Source organism: Perissodus microlepis, chromosome 16 (assembly GCF_051167445.1).
Source record: "Perissodus microlepis isolate ML-2025 ecotype Zambia chromosome 16, ASM5116744v1, whole genome shotgun sequence".
Taxonomy (NCBI): Eukaryota; Metazoa; Chordata; class Actinopteri; order Cichliformes; family Cichlidae; genus Perissodus; species Perissodus microlepis.
The window spans coordinates 8,950,348-8,973,194 of NC_140476.1; the positions used below are offsets into that span (position 1 = coordinate 8,950,348).

At 39.3% G+C, this 22,847-nt stretch overlaps 1 pseudogene across 1 annotated transcript; it reads right to left on the bottom strand.

The window, feature by feature from the left end:
- Positions 1–11,334: 11,334 nt before the first annotated feature.
- Positions 11,335–18,809, bottom strand: LOC146370382 (uncharacterized; annotated as a pseudogene). The gene is made up of 7 exons (XR_014802882.1): positions 18,680–18,809; positions 18,323–18,420; positions 17,127–17,133; positions 13,589–13,950; positions 13,010–13,177; positions 12,390–12,485; positions 11,335–11,824 (listed from the first exon to the last, which is right to left on the bottom strand). The product of XR_014802882.1 is annotated as an uncharacterized LOC146370382 (transcript).
- Between the last annotated feature and the right edge of the window lie 4,038 nt (positions 18,810–22,847).

A 22,847-nucleotide genomic window follows, 5' to 3' on the forward strand; every position in this document is an offset into this window, starting at 1 on the left:
AACATGAAATGGCTGCACAAGATTTTGTTGTATTTAATAACTGTTTTCTGGGAATTGAGTATTTCAACTGTTTACTTCAATAAAAGTTTTAATCCTTCTTTAGTGATAGTACTCAAGTTTTAGCGCCCATAAAGTAGCTAAAGTCAAATACGTGATATTACTGGGCCATAATCATGGATTCATGTGTGTCACTAATGTGTATGTCATATTAATGGCATTTATATTCTTGATTAGCTTTATCTACAATAATAGTGATTCAAGTAGATTTAAACTAAAAATCAGCAAACTACAATAGAATTAAAGCTTAAAATATCAAATAAGAAACATTGAACTTAATTTTATTTTTCAATTCTGTTTTATTTATATAAAATCACAGCATTCGCAATAACAGCCTCAATGTGCTTTATGTTATAAGGTAAAGACCCTGCAATATTAGAGAGAAAACCCCAACAATCAGATGACCTATGAGCAAGCACTTAGGTGACAGCGGGGAAGAAAAAACCCCTTTTAACTGGATGAAACCTTACCAGACTCAGGGAGGGGCAGCCATCTGCCATCTGAGGGTGAGGAGAGAAAGAAAAGACAAAAAAGACTGTGGAACAGGGCCAGAGATTAATGGTTAAATGATGAAAAGTGAAAAGTGTTGTATAAACACATGGTGAGTGAAAAAAGGTGAGTTTAATGATCCACATTTAGCTTTTTACTTTTTACTTATTTTTTGATGGTCTGAAGGCAGACACAGTCTCTGTGGGGATGGGGTTTTGAGGGGATGACAGGTGGGGAGAAACTGCAGTGACACGTTTAAGACTGAAACTCTGCTTATTGGTCCAAAAAATGGATCATCATATATGTTATTGTGGGGGAGTGGGGGCGTCAATAAATTTGGCCAGATTTTTAGAAATGAGAGCTGCTCTACCCAAAGTGAGATGGATGTCATCTGTACTATCAAGACTGGGTTTTTCTCAGAAAGCTTACAAGTTATAAAAGCAATAAACATCACAGGGACCTTCCTGGTGAAACCTGCACAACCAAGTTCAGTTTCCCTGTCGCTAACCATCTCTTCCTTAACATTCCCTGTCAGTCCACATTTTTTGCTTATACTACTGTCAGGACCAGCAGCTCTACCTTTAAAAGAGCTGCATGTCCCCAGTCTAAGTGTTCTACCACAAACCTTTGGTGCAGGATGATAAAACAAATCAGGTGATATGTGGAGAGGAGCTGCATGCTTCACAGGAGGTGATGGTAAGCTCTGAGCTCTTGCGAGCTGTAGCTACAGGCCTCGTTATGATTGTCAGATTGTCTAACAGCATCTGACCCCGCCTCCACCGACACCTTTCCCCATGTGGGTTGTGGGAGCGCTGCATCCGACAATTTCTGTAACCTTTCAAAGTGGACAACCTGAAAATTGCACCTACTTACAGAGTGATGGGCCAGCTGTGCGGAAGTGAGAACGTTTACGGAAAGTCCAACACTAGCAATGACCTGAAGCAAGGACTGTCCTAAATTATATCTTCTTATGGGCATTTGTGCCACTCAACACTTCTCGCCTCACTCTTTGAGGGTAGTACAGTTGAATACTGTGAACTGACATGATGCCATTTTCTTTTCTAATATAAAATGGATCGAAACAAAGACTCTTTTCCTTCAGACCTTGTGAAACAAAAGACGATCCATGAAACTCTGCTCTAAAATGTTACAGAAGTGCAATATTTTAGTAGTGCAACTACACAGCCTTTATATCCTCTTGTCCCCCTGTCACTCATATTAGGACAGTGTCCCACATTGTGGTTGGTTAGTTTGCAAAAGTCAACCATGTAGGAGAGACATTATCCTAAAGTCTAGCATTTATTGAACATCTTTTGCTGCAAGTAAGGCTTGCACAGAGTGAAAAAATGCAAGTCAGATGAAGACTATGTAGATTTTTGTGCTTTATGATTAAAACTGCCAGCAATAAACAGAAAGCTGGTATCCCTGGAAAGGATCATGCTCAAAAAGAGAGCAGAGAATCAGCCACTGTTCTTTGTGAGTTGCATAGGTGACTTAGGTACCATGACAGGCTAACCAGGGATGCCACCTTGTTGGAGCCCCACCTTCTTTAGAAACCTATAGAGGAAGTCTCCACCATGTTGCAGTCACAGGCATGTGTGATTGCTGTGATTCTCGATTGTGTCATTGCTGTGCATCATTTTGTGCACAGCCGAGACTCTGGGCCTGCGTCTTTAGCCGGGTTTTCACATTTATTTGTTGGAAGTGTTCCTCTGCAAATACCCTATAGCCGCTGAATGGGAAGTATGAAATAAATCGATTTGAGGTTATGACTGTATTACGACCAGCTGTGAGACTGAGGTTAATCTGAAGTTAAAATTGTTTTCATGATAATCTGCAGTTGTGTTTAAAGTCAAACTAGTTCTAATACATGGACTGTCCTTAAACTCTCACTTTCCAGCAGTTCCATACAGACTCTGGTTTTTCTGCCCAGGCATACTGCAGCCTTTACACTGTTTCCTACAATGAAAAACGCATGGCTATGTTTCTGCAAACTAGTGAAAGTTGCATAGGAGGAGGTGATCGATTCCCCGAAGACTATCACCACCACTTTAACATGTTCATGTATAATGGTGCATCTTCCTGTGTGGGCGTGCAAGCTCTGTATACAGAAGCAGCACAATGATAGTTATCAATAATAGTTGTGCTAGCAGAGTGACCCGAGCAGCCTCACAGGCCGCTCAGAAATACATCAGCCAACTCCTAACAACACCCCAGCTCGTTATTTCCTCCCTGGGGCCGCCATGCAATGCAGAGGCTAAAGGCAGCTGCAGCCCCATGTATGTATATAAATATATATCTGCAGTGGGAGGTGGAGTTTGAAGGTGACAGACAAAGTCTCAGTCTCTCCAAAGTGGCTCAAGGTTACAGCTCACCCCAGAGGTTTGTCACTGAGAGGAGGGAAAGGACAGCGAGACAGCTGTGAAACGAATCGACAGTTACCAAAAGAACTGCGAAGGAGAGGCAAAGAGCTGCGTGTCTGATGTTTGCGCTGACCAAATTATTGGACGGTCAGACAGCCGTTTCTATTTTGACATCATCGATACTCGTTGGTCGATTTTCTAATGACATTAATGCATTCAACTGGCGGGACGCTAGGGAGTTATACCTCTGTTACTGTTGTAAACAAGTTCAAAAGCACCATTCTGGCTCTGTGCGTGATTTGTGATCCAAATTCGGATTCATTCATTCATCTTTTTGTGAATCTGGAGGAATTCTTTGCCCTGGTGACTCATGAATCTCCCAAATGAAGAGCAGAAGCAGCCATTAGGCGACTTGTGAATGATGTCGAGTCAGCCAAGCCCCGCCACAGCCAGTTGCCGTGTGTAATTGTTCACCCTGTAGCCAGTCCTATCATTCATCATGGGCTGGTCAGTGGAAATCCGTGAGCAGGGTAAGAGAGAGGAGAGGACAAAGGGTGCGAGTTGAAGCTGAGGTTCATTAAGATTGGACCTTTTCTGCCAAAATGTGAGGGACTATAATGTCACTGGAAGCCAAAAGATGCAGTTTGTGGTGACAAGAATGAGCTTGATTTCTTTGACCTGACAGTGCTTGAAATGCCTCCAAAAACCTATTCATTTCCATGAAAGGTCATGAGATGCAAAAACATACTGTAACGAGGCCAAAGTTAATTATTTGGCAACAAAAACTTTCCTTCTGACATGTGTGGCTTTAATCTTCACCTCTTTATAAAGGAATTAACTTGAAAACATTCTGTTTTCTTAAATCTTACATATATATAATGTATGTATAATGTGGGGCCAAGGTGCTACAGCATAATAATATAGCATAATTTTAATATGGATTGTATTTGTGGGTATTAATGATGTAGTATATTCAGTTCTCTATCAAGGTTGTCCCACACAGTCCCAATCCATGACTGATAATGTTGTGTGTGTTCTTTTACTGTATTTTGCAGTGTGTTTGGGATCATTGTCGTACATTGACACCATTTCCAATCAGATGCTTTCCAGATGCTTTTCATAGAGGATCAACATCCAACAGACACTTTTTATGTTGGAATGGTTGAAATGTTTGTTCAACAACAACAACAACAAAACACATTAATTTGTGTTCAGGTGCGAGGTTTGAACTAAAAGTGAGTGACAAAGCAGTCCAAAGAAATACTTTGAAAAACCACCTGAAAGCCTGGAGAACTACTACTCTAGATCACTTTTAAGTACAAAATAGTATAATATAAAGAAATGAGGGGAGGCTCAATACTTTTGCACAGCACTGTATGTGCAAAGCCCAATTGCATGCAGTGATCTAGTTTCTACTCTACTACTACTACTACTACTCTACTACCCTATGGCATGCCTTAAAGTGTTAGTTTTTAGCAGAGATGTGTATAACTAGTCAAGTCGTATGATTAAACTTTGTTACCATCACCACCAGAAATACTGGTTAGTTTGATTAATTAGTTTTATTTCACCACTGTTCAACAGCACAGAACAGATATCAGCACCTCCCTTTTTTCTCTATGATACGAAGTTGCAAAAAAACAAGGTGGGAAATGATATTTAAATGAAATTCTGCAGAAATTCTGCAATAGATACTCTTCAGCCTTATAGGGCTAGCTATATTCCACTGATATGATATTGATGATGATGCTTAATTAATATTGTTTGTAAAAGGAATCCTAATGTCTATAGAGTTATGGACTCTCTTGTCTCTCTGTTTTCAAATATCTTCTACTAGAAATCCAATAATATCATTCTAGTGAATTTTTTTGGTCCTGAGTGACCTTGGATGGCGTCCCAGCCTGAATTGCTGTTTGAGTCAGCCGCTGACTGTATGCATATTTATGGCCTGACATTCAGTTCGTGACATCTCCTGTTATTAGAGAAATGGTTTCCTATTCAATGTGCCCAGCATGTTTCCATTAAATACTTTATAGAAGAAAGAAGTACAAGAAAGCAGTACACACACACAGTACACGACTGTGTCGCAATTACAACATATTCACTTACAACAAATCAGAGGATAAATGAGCCCCACTAGCCATGGTTTATTAAGTTGACATTGGAATACATTATTTTGATTTGAATTATTCCGAAATGTCCCAGGCTTTGCCAGAGAGCGTCACTGGCTTTACATCATTAGCAAAGCCAAACAAATAAACTCACATAATCATGTTCCTTCAGGGGAACGCTCGGCTTCACAAATGTCTCAGTTTATCTGCAGAAGTTAATGTTTCTGTAAATAATCCAGGAGCAAATGTTACATTAACATGGTCATATTTCTGTCTGAGTGTAGAGTTATGGGATTCACAAACTATGACCTGAACGACTGCTTCGGTGTTTTGATGCTTTCTCTCACAAAGTGTCCATCCATATTTCCCTATTAGCTGGATTTCATGGAAGTATGGCCAAAGCTCCACATGAATATTGAAAGAATGTAAATGAATGCAAATTTTTATCTGTTACCTGTTGTTAGATTATTAGGAGTCATCACATACTGATGCTTGGAGCATTTCTTCTCCCATTTCCATTCCATCCTTTAGCATCATTTTTGGTGGGTTTCCTGATATGCATGTTAAGGGTAGCGAACTGGACTCAAATCTAAAACACACTGGAAATACAAATTCATTTTAAGGCTTGTGTGGGTTGTATCAAATGCTATGAATGAGTTTGAAGTCCTTAGACCATGTTTAATGCTGGCATACACAGAGCAGCATTGGCAGTGCTTTGGCTACCACATGAACATTACTCTGATTTTTCTTGCTCTGTTTTTGATCTCCTCCACACTCTCACTTTTTAAAGCTTTTAAAGTAATCAAGAAAGTGTCTGCTACTTTTTCTACTTATTTTTAAGTTGATGTCTTTATTAGGGATGGGAATTGATGAGAATTTAGTGATTTCGTTTCCTTTCTAGATATCACTTATCAATACAATTCCTTATCGATTCTCACTGGATGCTCGTTGGTTCTGCTTTCAGAATCACCACCTGATACAGTTTGACCACATGCTGTATCAGTATGTGATGACTCCTAATAATCTAACAATCTTGAAGGTATTTCCCCTCTTACAAACTCACTGATACTGATCCAGACTGTTATCGGCTGACCTGTGCAGCTACTCCAACATTCTCTGATCTACCCAGTTGAATTCAACAAAATATAAGATATTGCCCAAGCTATATAGATGATTTTCAATGCAAAGACACTACATAGCTAGTTCCACATGTAGAATTCAGTGAGTGAATCTAATCAGCATCATCTTAAACATAAATTGATGTCTTCTGTCCTTGATGTAACCGATCTAACACAGACAAACACTAATGGATCAACACAATACTGCAAACTAACCAGTGTAGCCAAGTAGAAGATTTTCATGCAACCTTTAAATCACACAAAATTAGTATACTTCAATTTGTTTTCCAAGATCGATCATAAAAACATCACGTATAGATTCAAAATCAGATTTAAAAAGTCTAAATGAATGAGAACATTACATGTAAGATAAAAAAAATTACAGTTTACAAAATTTCACTTGCTGAGGAGTCTTTATTTCTAAAAACAATTTCTCATCTTCCTCTCCTGCTCTCTCCCCGTAACAATTTTTCCATCTCAGCATCACACATCAACTTTTTTTCTCTCCCCATAAATACAGCAGCTGTACATTTAACTCACTGCACAAAAGCAGTTTATGTGTTTGCTGATATTTTTGTTGAGCTGTTTGAAAAGCTGCATTTGAAATTACCTTGCCACTTGAAAAAAGCTTGAAAAAAAAGATATGCTCCCTCCTCTTCCGTAGTGACTATGACAGCAACGTTATTTATGTCTGCACCATGAATGCATCACAGGGATGAAAAGGGATGTGCTGAAGCTGTAAGTGATCTGTGAGATGTCATTATTTTCTTATTACTGAGCAAATACCTCCACACTATCAATGGAAGCAATGCTTGGCTGCAGCACACAGAACAAATAACTCATTCAGAAGTAATATTGCAATTCATCTGTTTATTAGATTTATTAACTGGTTTTGCCAAAAGACTGTTCTAGCAGGTTCTGGTCCATTGATTATGAAGAGATTTATAAAGGAAATCTTGACTTAAAGTCCGACTTTAACTGATAACTCCAACTAATCATACTTAAAAATTGTTGCATGTAATAACTAAGGATTTTTGATTAATCGTAGTTCTGTGAATAACTGAGCAAATGTAATTCTCTTGTATAGTTTTATTGCGTACCAGGCATTCTTACAAAAAAGAAGAAAAACTATTAATTTAATCATTTAAGATAACATCTGTAAGTTGTTTTATTCAGTTGAGTTTCTTTTTCTACTGCTTATATGTGTAGCAGTATACAGTGTATATGTTAAAGGCTTTTATTGTGACAAGCTGGAACAGGAAGAAGTACTATCCAGTCGAGTACAACAAATTGGATTTCTGGTGACATGCCCCAGTTGGATTTGTAGTCTCGTACACAACATGACCCAACATGAGATGTTCAACTGGTTTTACAGATGCAGTCATATTGGATTCATCTCTGTGAGAGCCAAGCTGTGAAAGTCTCTTTCCAGGAAGAGACTTGTCTCTTTTTTCCCCCTCTGTCAGAAATCTAAGATGTCACACTGTGTGGATAGTGAGCAGCTTAACGAAACCTAAACTGGATTGATGTATTTATCCAAATTTTTAGTTACAGTTTATGACTCGAGCCATTTTGCATCTTTACAGTTGAGTCCAGCGTGAATGACTGTGTCCAAACGGGATAAGAACAGTCAAGAGCTGGTCATGCCCAGCCTTGAGAAATAGTGATTGGTACGCCAAGCGTGAAGCGTGAAAATATAAGGTTGTGCATCAACATTCTCTAGATGTGACACGCTTTATTTACGAGATGTCACAGCAGTGAGCGATAAGCAGATTTACTATTGTGCGGTATGTCAGGGGTACAGGGACGGCTTCCTGCGTCACACTATGGCAAATGAATCTCAAAAGCAATAACAACCACTGTAGAGACTGTTTAGTTATTCTTTAGGCCTCAAAGGATGATTCGTGTGACGGCACCACCCAGGACGAGCAAAGTACTGTACTGTTTTAATGACACGGTGGCTGCGTCCCAAGATCAGCTAGGCCTGTGAGCCTGAAGCCTGTACCTGCAAATAAAAGACAAGAAACAAACTTTCTGCCTTTTCTCAGGCTGAGTGGTTTTTTTTTTCTTGTTTTTTTTCCACCACCTTTTTACAGCAATACCCCAATGGTGCTGAAGGAGACGATAAATACAGTTATTACTGCTTCTCTTTAGACCTTCCCTTTAAATTCATCTGGATTTGTTAGGCATTGAGATTAATTGCGGTCTCTGTGAGATAGCTGTTAGCTGAAAGCTGTTTTTATCCCAAGAGTGTCCACAAGAAAAGACAATATCAAATCTGGAAATCAGACTGATGCTATCTGGCACTCTGACAAGCCTGCCAGACACCACTCATAAAGTCACAGGCACTTTACTGAAAGATCCATCCTACAGGTCAGTACACAGCTGATAGCCATGATGGGTACTTTGGGTTATTTCCTTAAATACGTATGCTTTTCTTGGCATTTTCTTTTAACACAGCCGGCATGCTGTAAAGATTAATTGATGCATGTTTTAATCTTTGGATTTGAGTTATTTAAAGGCAGCAGAGGAAACCAAAAATTGATACAAAAATACTTACTGTTGTTTTCTGCTGACAGCTGGAGGAAAGAGATAAAAATTGGGTTTATGACATTTTTTGATTTCAGTAAATGCAGAGATAGGAATATGTACTAGTGTCCTTCACTCTGATTTACAGTTTGGGAATCAAATATAAGTTTGGTAGGTTTTCTTCTTACTTTAAAATCCTTAATCAGATATGGGGATTAAACATAAAACCCCCACAAATTGTTCTTTTCAACTGACTGACCACAAGTCGAGAGAAAACTTAGTAAGGCATCAAAATCTTCAAATCTGCTACTTTGTGAGTTTCATGATTCTCAGAATTATTCTCAAAATGAAATTTCTGATTTAATTTGAATGTTACTTGGATATTAATTAACAGGTATCTGTTGCCATACATACATTTTATCGATGCATCGTCATGACCAACCAATTAAACCTCAGCTTCACACTCAGCTCAAAGACGTTAGAGTGACTGCATTCATTTTTCACTTATTAAAAAAAATACTAAAATATATTTTTAAATTACTGCAAAAGGTGAAACATTAGTTGACTCACACTTCATCCACAAAGAACTCCTTATCATTTTAATTACAATTTGCTATCTCGTAATGACTAAAAAAGATCTTGTAATTACCGGTTATCCTGGTTGTACAGTAAATCCAGCAGGGCAGGAACTACTCTTTCTTGAGAATTGATACCGTGGCACAAAACACAAACTAACTGTTAACACCTCATTAATGCTGTTATAAGTGAAAAAGCATTTCCATCATGCTGCTTTTGTGTTATCTTTTATAAAGTGTCTCCCAGTAGTTTAGTTTTTTTTTAATATGAAACAAATCTTTTTCTGCTAATTACAGCTAATATAAGCAAATGTTCGCTAATTAGCTATAACTGGCTATAGCTTCCTACACTTTTTCTACACCTTTGGCTGTAACTGTACCACATCATGGCTACAGTTTGCATACAGTGTTTAACTTGTATGATTATGTGATCAGACTTTATGTTATTTCCTGCTTTATTTTGAAATCACTCATCTCCATGCATCCCAGTTTTTGTGTACTTCCTGTGTTTGCAAGAATGTATTTGTACTCGTAATAGTTGAGCTGTCTGCTCATTTTGTGTTTGACCTTTGCCATAGCTGAGACACAGGTCGAAGACGGGCTTTCTTTTGTTAATGTGTAGATATGGATTTCTGCCTTTTCTCTTGGTTTCTGTTTGTAATGTTTTCTCTTTTGACTGCCTTTATGTGTGTGAACTTTGTGCTTTAGCTAATGTTTTTTGTTATATATTTAAATTGGTTCTGATTGGTTTAACAGTGACTACAGTTTGATGCAGTACAGTTAGAGTGAATTATAAAGGCTGGAACAATCTGAAGACTACCTGATATATTTTTAGTCATTAACAGCATAATGAGAAAACAATGTGTTATTTATTGGGTTTTGATTGAAAAGATATAAGATATCTCTGGTAGTATCAGAAAACCTGAAGTGATATTAATGTGGGACTATTCAGCTGTTTTAGCTCCTCCCATCTTTATTTTGATTGGTTGTCCCTGACAAGCAGAAGATTTAAATGACAGGTGAGTGGGCCTTGAGTCATTAATTCCATAAAAAGACAGATTCTTATATAACACGTTTCTGCTCTCCTTTGCACTCAATACTTTACAGAACATTTTTACACCTCACACTGTAAAACCTAATAAGTTCACAGAACTCAAAAATTTTTGTGTAACAGATTACACAACAATTTTTTAGTGATGTTTTTAAAAGTTTTAAGTTTAACTAAAATAAAAATTACAGTTGCAATTGACTTAAATTACCTCAGTGTTAACTTATAAATGTTGATATTCCTCAACTTATAATTAGGGAGTAATAAACTCAAAATGTTCAATATTTTTCAACTTAATTAAGGTGGGAAATACACTCAAAATTTTTTACATATTGCAACTCATACGCTGTGGGAAATAAACTCAAACTTTTTGATATTTTCTAACTTATAATGTGGGAAATAACACTTAAAATCTTCAATATTTTTAAAATACTGTGGGAAATACACTTACAAATAATTCTAAACTGTTTGCCCAGTAAATTATAATCAGCTAAAAGTGTTAGAAAACATGAAAGTAACAACACTAACAATTTAACAACTTTTTTTATTAAACACAATGTGCTTTTAAAAAGGCACAAATAACGGAGCTCACTCATAAAAAAGTGCTTCATAAATAAAACAAAAGAAAAAGACTCCAAGGGTCTCCATCTCAATTCTAAAATTCAATAACATTTTCAGTATTAACAGCAATTGCAGCTATTAGAACATTGAGGCATTTAACACTTACTGTACCTTGACAGCTGCAGCTCACTTTCCTTTTTAAAAATACATTTAAAAAAACCAGTACTGGTTTCCACTGCTGTAACTTCATAGGGAACAAACATCAAGGCAGTGCATTAAGGTATTAGGCAACAGAGCATTAAACGTGAATAGTGCATGAACTGAACAGTCATTCATCTTAAATGTGAGGTAGAAGAGGCAAATGGTAAAAAATGGTTTTAAAAAAATTGGTATAAATAAAACAAAACAAAACAAGAAAAACCTTCAATACTCAGCTTAACGAGTTGTCTATTCCGAGTGATTCACTTGAACAAATTCTTCTGCATCAGTAAGCGACCTAACAGTGGTTTGTTGTATTCAAGGCACATCACAACCTTCTGGATACAGGGGAATAAAAGCTCGAGAGTCTGAATTTGAAGTAGAAGAGCCAAATGATTAGGAAAAAAAAACATAAGAAAGCTTCCTCAATACTCAGCTCAACAAGTAGTCCATTCTGAGTGATTCACTCATTGAACAAATCATTCTTCAGCGTCAGTAGATGCCCTTTCAGTGGTTTGTTGTCCTCAAGGCACATCACAACCTTCTGGATACATGTGAATGTAAGCTCAAGTTTCTTTAGGTATTGTAGGTCTAGTGCATAGATGTACCCAAAGAGCAGGAGAAATGAGTCAGCCAGATTTGTGGGACCATTCACAAGTATTTCATCCTCAACGACAATGCTTTCGGGACTGAAGAGGGCCGAATCAGTAGTGTCATCCGTGACAACTGTCAGCAGAGCCACAGGAGTGTCAGTGAGGTCTGGACCATCTGCTGACTGCAAAACACAAATAATACAAGAATGAGTTCAGCCCCTCAAGGACACAAATCATGCTATTGATTAGAGGTGTGAATCTTCAGTTGCACGTTTCTTTTAGGATTATAATGTCAACGATTTAATTTGATATTGCGATACATCATGATGCATTACAATAATCTTAATTTGGGTTTGGTTTCAAAACATATGTTTAAATAAATGTTTTCAATAATAAATATATGTCAAGATATTTGTTTTTGTTATTTACCAAACATTTCTCTGACCACAACATGGCACCTCCAAAAAAATAGAACACTTGAATTTTAAAAGGGAGAGAGTTTTTATCTGCAGATTTGTTTTTGTATAATAATTGTTCAACTATTTTCATGTTTTCTGGTTTATGCGTAACAATCTTCTTGCAATCTTATTCAACAATAGTTGATATATGGGAGAAAACAAGTCAGATGAGGACTGTGTTGAACCTCGTTCCTGATATACACCCTGGTTCTCCTTGAGTTCTGAGTGATGTCATATGTTCGACTGAACAGCTAGGCAAAGGGGTTGATGCTGAGGCCAGTACACTTACATCACAAGTCCTGAATAACGTGGAGGCATCTTCACGCAGGTACACAGGAAGTGCACGAAGGACGAGGGCCCGTCTTGTATTTACATCACGCTGTTCCTAGATGAACATACAATATCTATTAGAATAGTATTTACACAAATGCAGACTAAAAACAAAGTGTTGGATAGCCATATTCTGATTGTCATTGTTATAGATCAGGGGTGTCCAAACTTTTTGTGTAACGGGCTAATCTTGTCAATCTAGAAGGGTAACCCTACCCTACCCTAGCCATAGATGGTAAATTCAGTATTTTGGATAATACACATTTTAAATTAATAAGTTTCCATTGTAAATACATCAACAACTCACAAAGGAAAAACTTCCAAATGTAAACCAATTTTTACAAAAACAGTACTTGTTTGAACTTCTTTAAATTGAAGCTGATAAATCTTTTTAACACAACACTTTTTGATAGGATACATTTTGTCAAGATGTCCTTCTCCTAAAATGACAACCTTGTATCCATGGCATAATCACTGAATCTCGGGGCACAGTTGAAGCAATTGACACTATGGCTTCTTACAGCTGTGTACAAACCATCTGTTAATATAATTCTGAATCATGTGAAATGAAAAAATTACCTGAATGTCATAAATTCTCATGAGCTTTGCTAGCTCCTCTGCAATCTTGCCAGTCTTGATGGCCTTGTCTCGGAACAAAGTGATGAGTCTAGGCGTGTGTCTGTCCAACTCCTTGTAGAATTGAGTGCGCAGGTTAACATTGTTGATTCGGTGGAACTCTGCAACCACCTGTACATGAACAGAAATACACAAATGAACAAAGATGAATTAGGAACAGAATTGTGAATGCATTTTAAAAGTTCTCAGGTTAGCAAAACCAGAGCAATTCTTGTCAGAACCAAGGCCAAAATAGAAAGTTATTCGTCATTCTTTGTAATGTTATCTAAAGGAAATTTAAATAAATAAACTTCTAGAGACTTTGTTTACTGTAAATGGGGAAGAAAAAAAATACGTCACAGAGTGATTTGTTGTCATTTTACATCTGCCATTTGCTTTTTGGTGAATTGTTTGAAAATCTAGACTTTTAAAAACTGTGAGAACAGTAAAGAGACAGACAGACATATATATACATACATACACACACACATACATATATACACACATACATACACATATACACATACATATTTTTATTTTTACCTGTGACTACATAAATAGGGCTGGCCATCTGTCCACGACATCCCTCACTCGTGGAGCTCCAACAGCTCCAACAATTTCTTGGCGACATAGGGCATAGGTTGTGTCCATGAGCTTGCCTATGACTAAGTAGTTTCTCTCAGTCTTTTCGACTTCATGCATGATCTGTTCTCTCATTTTTTCCAGAGTGGCTGGGGTTTGATCCTTCGGCAGGTTGGTGATGTAGTTGACCTCAGCTTTTCGAGCTTTCTTTATGTTTTGATGGGGGTGATCATTGTTGGGGTTGTTTCGGCTCCGCCTCCCTGTGTTGATGGCTACTTCTGCAACCCCAGCTTTGGCCAGATTGTTACGGATTTCGAGATTATCTCACAACCACACATTTGAGACTACGAAAAAATACAAACATGTGTCTAACTACCATCATGATAACACACTCATGTTGTTTAGCGTTGTTCGTTTCATGCTAGCACACACATACACATAGCTCAACAGCGTAAACTACCAACTGTGTAACGCGGACACTTATTGAAATATGTATACTCACAATACGCACGTGCATTACTGGTGAATACGACAACCGGTAGAAACGGACAGCAGAAAGTTTTGGCAGAAAGTTTAAACGCATGGAGCTAGAACTGCCACCGTCAACTTCCCGGGCAAAAATGCAATGTATTATGGGAAATGTTGTCCCCCATGGAAAACCGCCAGAACGTTACACCGTTGTAATTTGAAGTAACATTACGTATTTGTCACATTCGATAACTTCTAAAGTTACAATTACTTGGATTCGAATTTATTTATAACAAACATTCACTGTGCACAAAGTACGAATATATTTCCAGTTAAAAATAAAAAAAGACTGTTTATCGAAATTAAATTGAAACAAAACAAAAACACGTTAGACTTACCAAATTTAGGGCTGTTGATGAAAAAATTAAGGTGGTGGTCATGGTGGGTTGAAGTTGGGGACTCTTAATCCACACGGGCTGGCCAAATCTTCCCCGCATCAAGGTAAATTCAAGATGGCTGACTCAGCTTTCCTGAGGGAGCGACAAGACTCCACCCACCAGAACGTCACTAACATATGCTTCTTAAACTTTTTGAGCGTTCCAAACAAATTAGCTAAAAAATATTGAGCCCTATTCAATTAAAGTTGCATAAAGGCCAAAAGAGCTCAATACTTTATAGTTTGCTCAACTACAAAACGACATTTGAGTGTTATGAGCTTATTAGTTATGAGCTAGAACAACTGTTAGGGATTACAGTGCAGTCGTTTCTATCTAACATTCAAACTCCAATTAAAGTATAACAGAGGAACTTGGGTTTATTGTTTTGCTCAATGATACTTAGGCATACAGACTGGAGATTGGAAAACCCAGGTATTCAACCACCAGCCTTCTGATTAGTAGATGGCTTACTCTACCCGATCTTCTCCCAGCGGTATCCCACTCAGGAATCATAACTATAATAATTGTATAATATTTTCATCAGAAAATCATCACCCTGGCACTTTACCATATGTAATAATCCTCTAACTGTTACCCTGACATCCTGTTAATGGAGCTTTGGGTGCTATTAGTGTTTATAGTGCACAAAATGGGCTGAACTGAAGCATGGTTGTTATATTGAGTGAGTTTTTTGTGCACAGCCAATTGTCTACTGGGTTTACATGATGCTGATGATGATGGTGTCAGATGTGGTTGCTAGGAGATTTGCGATGCAAGTCTCTATTTTGTGTTTACTCCCCACAGTGGAAATCCATTATAGTCCAAAGTGAGGTTAAAAAAGCCTCTGTGGCTGAATGAGTGAACTCGCTGTGCTTCAAATCTCTGACTTAAAGACACTATATGTCATGGCATGTGTTGTTCCTTGATAATAGGATGCAGATTTTCTATCTAACAAAGGTAAGGTCTTCAAATTGGAAAACAAAAAAATGTGGTTGAGAAGAGAGGAGATGCTTGAAATGTGTGGTGCACAATATCTGCTGTCACATCCTCTGACAGTAGCAGACATAAATGCTTGATGTTATGTGCAAGTGAGAACATGAGGATTAGCTTTTACCAGAGGTGCTGCCAAATCTGACAAGACAGGAGGAGGCAGGGAGAAGCTAACAGCATGAACACTGGCTGGTGAGTGCAGCACGGGAGTGGTCAGGTCCAGGAGCACAATGGTAGAGATATTCAAAGACACAAGCACACGCCAACAAGCATGAGCGCATGCACCAGGACCACAGTTTTAATGGCTGATGAATTTCCTAACTTCACAGCAGCCTAATTTATGAAATCTCAAGCCTAGAAATAAGCTGTGCAACCTGGCCAGCAATCAAACCACCAGTGAGCTTTATCAGCTGATCGACAGCCCACAGCAATCATGACTTCACATGTAGGCCCAGTGAGTATTCGATCAGCCCCCGCAGGGACTGCTCAACACAGTCTTGTGGCAGTTTGTGAAACAGTCACAACATTCAGTCAATTAATTTGTGTTTCTGTGTTTTTTTTTGTTCCTGGTCACAAATTTCTCCCCTCAGCACAGTATTTGGGGCTCTTCAGATGTGGTTAACAAACAAACAAACGAACAAACAAAAACAAGTAACCCTCAATTAGGTTTCGGCAATAAAGGGTAAAATGACAAAACCTCCAAAATTTCCAGTTTAGTACAGAGTTGGCTCACCTTAACTCCATGGGCCTTTACATCATGTTGTGTGTCGAGTTACATTAATTATGTTCTTGTGTAAAGCTTTGTCCTGAGTCTGCGCTGCTGTTGTGTTGTTTCTAAATATAGACTATTTTAACTTCATCTCTTCTTCTTTGTCTCTTGCTCTTCGCTGCAAGTTAGGCCTACTGTCTCTACTCCACTGTGGAAGACGGGTATCCAGTACGACCTGTATACCACGATAAATTGAACATAGCCATCTTTACTGATTGGTGCTAACACAGGACCATTGCTTTTCCTTTCTTTAGCATAACCTTATGAAAAGATGGAGCTTTGGGTTAATAATAAATTTGCTAATGGCTTAAAAAATTAAATTTGGCTAGTCAGCTCGTCCCATAGACAGAAAACCCTCACAAACTATTTAAAACCAAGTACACATAAAATGCACAAACATTGACCAGGCAAATATTTAATGCATACTTTAGGTGCTATATGAAACTATTAATCACATTCTTCATTAATCAAATCAGGTGTGGCTGAAATGTGCAGCACTTTGCAATGTGTGCAATGTGGCAAACTCAAACAGTATCAGATTTTAGAGTTTGGCTAACCTTAGTATTGCTAGCAGCAGTAGCCTACCCTACCCTAACAGCAGCTAGCATCCTCATCCTGGTGCAGAATCTGTTCACACCTGGCTTCGGTTCTCCGGTTACATTCCAGGTAACTCTGTAGAAAGCCGATTTACAGCTTCTCTTTTTGTTTAATACATCAAAGTACTGCAGAATAACACTGGTTAGCAAGAGGTCTGCTCATTTAAAACTTCCATTCAGAGAGAGGGACTCTTAAATGCTCCAGGGAGATTCCCAGTTGTACTAATAACCCCACCCACCAGGAACCTGCAAGACAACACACAGGGACAAGCGGGGGAAAACCAATGACAGTCAAAACATAGCTGGAAAACACACCTGGCCGGGGCAGAGAGCAAGAGGGCTTAAGCTCTGAGCAGTGGCCAGTAGTCAGTTGCTTCATAATATTTGAATAGATATGTAACTACTATTTTACAGTATACATTTTATTTACTGGTATTTCTGGCATTGACCAGCAAGGGCAGCTATTTTAAATGTAGGGTCACACATCCTTAGCTAAAAGACACGCATTCACAGCAGTAACCCTACACAATGAAATATGACAAGTTGGAAGTAACAGACGTGTCTCACTGATGCCAAAACCTGGCTTGTCATGCTCCATTGTTTTACATCTTGAGGGCTGGGTTATGTTAAAAAAAAATCCATATTCCTATCATTGAAAGTCATGGTGCTGGGGTACCAAGTATGTAAAATTGTAATGCCAGAGGACCAAATGTCCATATGTGATGTGTTAGAAAGTGTTTGACAGACTGACCGCCGTTTAAATCAGTCAGCAATTAACAAGGAAACTTACCTGATCGGTCTGAAAACTCTACTCCCTTTGAAAATCCACTAACTAACAAACTGTGTCAAATTAACTGAAATGCAACATGCCAGTCATTGTCAGAAGAGAATGACACTGATGTGCACGGCTCCTCGGACCTCTGGCATTTATTGACTAATTGTTTCCACAGTAAATACACCCAAACTCAGTTTCAGAGCTGCTTTGCTGAACTTGTCAAACACATTTAAATTTCTACGTCTGTGATGTGCCTTGAGTTTGAAAAGCCATCTGGCACTCTGACAATGTGGCTCCGTATTAAAGGCAAACCTGTCATTTAAGTGGCAGTAATTTGTCAGTATCCCAGTTTAGGTTTTCCCCTCACATATGAGACTCTAAACAAACGTGGAGCCTCGTACGGTTGCCATGTGTCCATGATGCTTAAAGCAGGTGATCGGACATTTTCCTGAGCAAACAAAGGCTCAAAAATATATCCAATAAAAAAGGTGTGGCTACTAAAATTAGAGTACCATCTTTTCTACATTGCTTTTTATTCGTATTTGGATCAGAGTTGAAGTGTTGGTATGGCTTTGAGCAGAAGGTGGCACGACGTCCTCATGTGTGAAGGTGAGGCCCTATGCTAATGAAAATATGTATGCACTAATGTGACAGGGACACCATCTCCTGTCCCCAGGTCAGTCCATGCTCGTCCGTGTGCTCTTTAACAGCTTTTAAAGGCAAAGCAGCCATGTAGCCTGGAGGGCAGCGGCCATATCCTACAGAGATTAGACAAATTAAAGCAGCACTTAAAGTATATGGACCTGATTAGCCCCAGTAATGAAATCAAGCCTGACACCATGGTTCCCCTTTTACACACAAACACGCACACACTCAGTTCCCTCTGCCTCTGATGTGGCACTGCTCTCTATCGAGCCTATAAAGCCTGATAGCGAGCTGCACACACAGCCTTTCTCTCTCCCTCTTTTCTTTAAATCGCTCACCCTGCAGCTCATAAGCCACCTCCTTCTCCCTGACCCCCTCCTTCTATACTCTCTCTCTCCTTCTCAGTCGTCCTCTCATTTCTGGAGTAAGTGTGCTCCCTAGTGTTGTTTCCACCGCTGAGAGCCAGAGATGGAGGAGCAGAGGAGAGGCTGCCTGTAATCATTCCTTTTGTCTATGAAGGAGTACCTTTGCAAAAGTGGCTATTCTATAGGAAATAGAGGATGAAACCTTTGTACTTGTTCTGTGCAAAAACGCTTTCAGAAGTTCAGCCAAAGCTAATTTGAGGGCTGATTTATGTTCGGCTCAGACAGTACCATATATCACTGTGTCACAGAGGGCAATACAAAGAGTCAAAGCTTTCTGCTCTATGGGAATCATGAGCAGCATCTTTTTTCTTTCCCTTCACCTTGCTTACATCTGTGGGAACTTAAGTATCCAAAGCCTGCTCAGAATGATGTGGTACGGTGGTGTGTTTGCAATATATGAGTCATTCCATGGAAAAATCAGTGACTCCCTCCCACCTACCCCCCTCAAATCAGTCGCAGGGGGCTGTTTGTATAACTTTAGTTTTTACCTTCATTCGATAAATATATTTGGATACATTCACTTCCAACAGAATCAGGCTGAGGAAAAGGCAGCCATCTGCCTCGACTGGCTGGAAAGGCAAGGAAAAGAGAAGAACAAATAATACTTATTATAGACGTCATTCATGCAATCTCCATCTAACTTTAACAACACTTTATGTAGTTTCTTGTACAGACTGTAGAAATGCCACAAAGAGATCCAAATACCAGAATAAACAGCCGCCAATTTTCTAACACTTATCCAGGTCCAATCTACAAGAAGAAGCTCACTTCCTTATTCCAAGCCACATCTTCCAGCAGTGCCCGAGGTGTTTCCACTGTTGTGCCATTTTTGGTAAGTGGTAACCCACCAGTTATATGAATTTTTCTTTTTGAAGCAGCAGCTAACTTGGAGTGAATATTCCATTCATTTCTGTTGGAGAACCATGGCCTCAGACTCAGAGAATCACTGCAATTTAAGCAAGTATAGTCTGGAGATCATTGATCAACGAAGAGTATGGGAGCACATCATCCACAAAAAGAAGCAGTAAAAAGGTGGAGACCTTTCCAGATTTAGGGACAATTAACAATAGACTCACTCAGAAAACTTTGTATGTTGGAGAGTGTCTATTGCCAGATGAAGGTAGTGTCCAAAGTATGTGGTACAACCAGTCTGTGGGCTACTTTATTGAGTGAAATTCTGGGATTTTATTCCGATTTTGCTAATTAGCATGTATGATGCTTGCTATCCAAGTTAGCTAGCACTAGCACTAAGATGGTGGGGATCAAAAACCTTTAGAAGTCCAACCCCAAAATTGATGAATGTTATGGTGACTACATTCAGCTTTAAATGGTTGATTAGTGGCATAATTCAGGGGGTTGAGTGGGCCACATTCCATGCTCCAAAGTTGGTTGCTGTTTCTTAAGTTTTAGGATGTCTTCATTAAAGCACAATGTTGTTGCTTTGAATTACAAGGACAAAATACAGAAATATTGGTGACTAGACATCAGATGATGTAAGAAATCTGATGCAAACGAATGTCGGCTCTGTCAATGAGGTAAAGAAATGCTCATGAATAAATGGATGAAGCCTGAATGAGGACAGTGGCAGCAACGGATAACATGCAATTGCTAATTAGCTCAGTGCAGAAATGAACGAATATACTATAACAGTCATGCATAAATTTAACTTAACTGACATGCTGTACGTGTATTAAATCATACTCGCTCATTCACACAAAACACACACACAAGTATGATCAGCTGTGTGAAATGACAGCGTGTCACGTTGCACTCCAACACTATTCACATTCACAGCTGCACTTGTGCTGAAAAGCAGTCTGTCGTCAAGCCTTTTTATTTGACAGCTGTTCCAAAAGGACTGCAGCCCTATCTATTGCTTTTTTATTATCTACATGCATTTTTTTCAACATGCTCCGACACTTGGAGGGCTTAAGGGATAAGGGAAATAGCGTATCGGTTACTCAGGCGCTGTGAAAATGCATGTAATGCTCTCTATAACCCCATTGTTAATGGAAACAAATCCAAGAACCACCCCGGCGTGGACCACATATCTCTATAACTTTTATGAAGTGACAGTCATTTGGACACCAGCTCTCTGCAGGTACCATCCTTTCTAATTTCATTTTGACCTTTCCATAAATTCACACCCATTTCCCCAGCCAGGGATGCAGCACAGGAAGATCTTTAGTATTTTAAATTGAAATGTTGTAATTGAAAGAGTGCCCGGAGCAGAGAAATTATAGGGTATTCATTTTTTATACTGATACCCCTGAGAAATGCAGCAATAGAAGCAAGTGAGGACACCCTGCATTACTCACTGCAGGGGGGAAAAAACCCTGCTCTGGACCTTTCCATCAGCCCTCCCCTGACATGCAGAACATTACGTACACAATGTAGGAGTAATACTCTTTTGTATTTTTCATCCATGAAATTGTGCCCAATGAGTGCAGAGATTTAGGAGCACCGCTTCCGTCATCGCCTTTTGCAATTAAGCAAAGCCACACAGGAGAGCAGCAGGCTCGCCTTTCCCATCGCCACACAGGAGTAATTTGAGAAAGCCAGCCTTGAGGCTGTCCTTTAACAAGCTCGCCCAGTTCGCCATATAGCCCAACACTCTGAAGTCAGCTGGCTTTAAGTGGCTGCATGTCACTCTGAGGACCAACTGACAAACATACACAGCGCCACTTAAATCTGAAACTATAGGCATCGAGATGCCATTCATAATGCAGCAACTACAGAAGGGGAGTCGTGCTCTTACATGCGAGCAGCAGTGCTCCATGTGCAAAAGGAGTTATTTGAAAAATGCTGCTGTGCTGATGCGGAATAAACGCAGCTAAAGACAGCCGCTGTATTCTGGAGGCAGCTGGCTCGGTGCAGGCTTGTGTGTTTGTCAGCTGGCACTCCAGAGGACCGTGCATGCACTGTCACACATGAATCTGTGGAGATTGTTGCCCTGTTTGCTCCGCTCCTGCTGAATCTCAGTTTCTCCACCCGCCACAGGAAATGTCCTCCCATCACGATTATGGGATGAATGTAGCCAAAAAAAGAAGGGAGGGTGTGGGGTAGCAAAAGACAAACTGCAGATCGGAGGGGGGGGGGCAGAAAGGGAAGTGGCCTCTTGTTTGGCATGAAAAGAGAGAGGGTGCACTTCAACCAGAATGAGGGGTCGATTTGATTTGCAATTACCCCCCAGATGATCAGCTGGTGTTTGAAGTTGATTGCTTCCTGGAGTAGAAAGTTCTGGAGGGGCTTTGACTCCTGACGACCTCAGGGCAAGCACGGTGTGACCCGGGAGCCCGGGATGTGCCCCGTGCACATCAGTCATGCAATCCATCCTCGTCAGAATCAGACAACAGATGTCTCTTCCTGTTGGCTCCATCTAACTGACCAACCTGTGACCTGGAGAAGAAGATGCAGAGAAGCATGTATGGAAACAACAGAATACACACAATCGCAATTTTGAGAGTCTACAAGTGGACGTAGAAGAACAGAAACCTCATATGTGTTTGTGAAGTCTTTTCATAGGCAAACACGCTAACCCTTTGAAACCGTGACTGAGCAGCTGCGTTAAAGACAAATCTAATTGACCTGCCTGACTGGCTGTGCCCCATAATGCAATAGAAACTTAAGCCTAGAGATCACTGCTAATGCTATCCCTCTATCCCAGCAGATGACCAGGGTGTGGATCTAAAGGCAGATTTGATTACCTTGATTAGCGTGTTTGTAATTGGCTAATGTGTGAAGCAGGAAAGTATGTGAGAGAGAACAAGAGAAAAACAGAGCAGGGTCCCTCAGATATTTTCAAAATTTACCAAGCATGAAAAGACTGTTTATTGTCACACAGAAAATCACTTACTGCTATAAATGTTTTTTCCAACTAGAGTTTGGTTTTGTCCACTAGCATCATGCTAATAAAAAACACTTTGCAACTGCAAATGAACTTTATTGAAATGAAGAACTGAGAGAGGCAGATGGGAAATTGAATGAATTCTCAGTGCCTTTTCCATCTCAGCTGTCTGATACCCGCAGTTTTCCCCTCCAAGAGCCTTAATTTCCCCTCAGTCAATATTAATCTTTTGCTCGTGACATTTGCAACACCGTATTTAGATTAGATT